We start from the raw sequence: 3,170 nt of genomic DNA, 5'->3' as shown, positions 1-3,170 counted from the left end.
GATGATTTCAAATTCTAAAACAAAAACTAAATTTTAGTACACATGTGTCTGAATTATGTTTTCAAAAATTAGGATTTCAGTTGACTAGGATAAATAATTTATGACTACAAAGGTGGCTTCTGTACTTTAGTTTTATTTGAAGAATAGATACTAAATTTTGTACACAAAATAGAAAGTACAAGACATTTACAAGATATTTAGCAAACATTATCTGTAAATATTTATTCTACCAAAACTGTTTAAAAAAAAGTTGAATGTTATCTTATAAGTTAAAAAATGTCTTTTAGACATTATAGGCATAAAAGGTTATTAAGCAACTGAAAGTTTGTAGAAATGGATCCATATATCTAGTTTTGCTTTGTAACTTTTAATTTCCTGCTGCAATTTTAAAAAGACTGACACAGAATGCCGAAAGTAACAGTAAGTAATCTTACTGAAATATTTTACAAAATTATAAATCAATTTAATTTAGCTACTCAGGACAGTTTTTGGTTCAATGTTCTTGATACTTGATGTCTCAAGCAAAGATTGAATTATTTCTGAGACTTTTATTTTAAAATTTTTTATTAAAAAAATGAAACATCAACAAACCTTTTTGTCCTCTCTTTCTTACAGTAGCCAAGATACGTATTTTGAATAGAGGGGGGGGGGTATATTTTCATTTTCCTTACAAGATCTATCAATGTTTATCTTGTATTCATTCGAATCCAGTGGATAGGAACCGGTTCTCATCCATACTAAAAAACTATGTCTAACATTGTATTATATCCAGCTTTCTACGAATATAAAAATGTACAATCATAAGATTAAAACCAGTTTTTTTTAGCCCCAAGGGGCCGAAGGCACAGGCTATAAAACTGGTTTTAATCTTGTAATTGTACATTCTATATCCATGGAAAGCTGTTTATAATACAATGTGAGAAATAACTATTACTAAATTGCAAATCTTATCAAAGGGATAAGGGAAAAAATTTAAACTTGGATTGTCTCTTTGTAACAAGTTCATACTAAACAATCACTTGATTTTCAACAGAAAAAAATTATATGCACTGGCTTCATTCATGTGCACAGTATCTCTACTGGTGTCTGTTCTTCTCACTCAATCTCTGTCCCACTATTTTTGTGAATTTGCCAATTTTGTTAATTTCTTGCTTATTTTTCTAAAATTTGAAGTTTTTATTTGTTATATTGAATGTAAAACTAATAATGCTTTGAATATAAATATTTTATTGGCATTGCTTTAAGAAATTAATGTAACTTAACATAAAATATCAAACTAACAAATTAACATGTAACTGTGACCTAATACAACATTATAAGTAAAGATGTTAAAGTTTGTTCCTATTGCTGCTTTGTCAGATGAACAACATAAAAAGTTAAAGCAGGGGAAGGGGGGTGGGAGCCCACATGTGCAACTAATTACCACATGGACTTTTAGACCAAGGTCGTGAAACCAAATGGTTGGTTATCTGAACATCATGTGACCATATACATCATGCACAGCAATTAACTCATCTTTTCATTTATTAATTCAAATCTATTTATGGCTAAAAGCAGTCTTGTTTAGCATAAACTTGTCTGTGCTTTCTATGACCTTTGCTCTGGGAGAAATATTTGAAATGGAGGAGATCAGCTCTTAAAATCTCCCCACAAAAGTCTCTTGAAAGTCTAAGAAAATGGTAAAAGTGTTTATCTATCTAGAAAGCTTGTTTGATATATAATACTATATTGCTATGCCTAGCCTTGTAAGGAATACTCTGTACCAAACTTAACCTAACCTAGGCTCATTTTTAGTAAACTAATATTATTATCACACCCTTATTTTGTTTAACCCTTACAGATCAGGCCCCAATTCCCACCTTAATAGATCGGGGGGGGGGGGCTCCAAGAGCCCCCCCCTCTATCTCGGCTCCTGGTACAGATAAAAACGTAAATTTTTTTTTCTGGTGGTTCATGTGTATTTTTAGAGAAAATTACTTTTTCTAGTCATAGCAGTCAGACCGCTCCTTAGCCGCTTTTTAGCAGCCAGCCGCTAAATTTTAAAACAGCTGTAGAGCAGCCAATTTTGCAGCTAGGATGACCAAATTTTAGAACAAACTTTTATTTTTCATAAAAAAAAATTACTTTTTCTGATCATCGCCGAAAAACGGCAAATAACGGAAACCGCCATTTTTGGCGGTTACGGCGGTAAAACGGCGGTTGGCGGTGCAAATTAATATTTTTATCTGTTTATTATTGCTCAACGATTTACTAAAAAAAATTATAGGTCTCTAGCTGTAATAGAAGCCACAATATTCATGATATATGTCTGTAGTAAAAGCCGGACAAAAATTGGTCATAAAGTCGATCAGGGAGCGGTCAAACGGTCATAACACCACTTTTATCAGAAGGTCATTGATATATTCACCAAAAAAAATTTAGGTTTCTACCTTATACACAAAAGTCATAATGTAGAAATTAAGATTTATTTAGAATTTTTTCTAATTTTTTTGCTACCCAACCGACTTTGACCGGACATCACGACCGACACAGGCCAGATATCCTAATAAAATCAACTCTTGCCGACGTATAATTACTAAACTTAAAAAGTCATGAAGTTACAGCTCTCCATCTTACCTACAAAAAAAATGAGATTGAAAAAACTAGAGGGGGGGGCTCTTGGAGCCCCCCCCCCCCCCGATCTGTAAGGGTTAAAGTATCTCAGAATATCTTTTAAAAACTAAGCTTTTCTACAACTAAGGATTCTCTATCCGCCTATTCAAAACTGATATATAATTTATATATAAGGCATGTTAGAATTGCCATATTAAATTCAAACTTAACATGGAAAACTAATAAAATCTAAAAACATGATATCAGTTTCTTTGCGGTCACTTAATCTTTTAAATTTTTCATTCTCCTTTTTATGGAAGCGGGGGTGGGGGGGGGTTAAATCCTCTTGTGCTAGCAAGGATAGTGCTTAGTATGCTTTTAAAATGATATATTGTCTCCTCATGTGAACATGTGATTACAAATATAAACTTGATTTTGTTTAGTCTGGCCTTATTTTCAAAAATCCCAACTGTACACTCATCAGGGAGGGAATTCAAATTGGACTTGAAATGATATTGGTACCCAAAGTTTTGTAAACAGGAGTTAGGCTTAAAAATTTTTCCACCAATAATTTTAAT

This window comes from Acartia tonsa, chromosome 3 (genome assembly GCF_053477335.1).
Source record: "Acartia tonsa isolate MP-2025a chromosome 3, ASM5347733v1, whole genome shotgun sequence".
Taxonomy (NCBI): Eukaryota; Metazoa; Arthropoda; class Copepoda; order Calanoida; family Acartiidae; genus Acartia; species Acartia tonsa.
The sequence above is the reverse complement of the archived record's forward strand: the minus strand, read 5'-3'. Positions refer to the sequence as shown.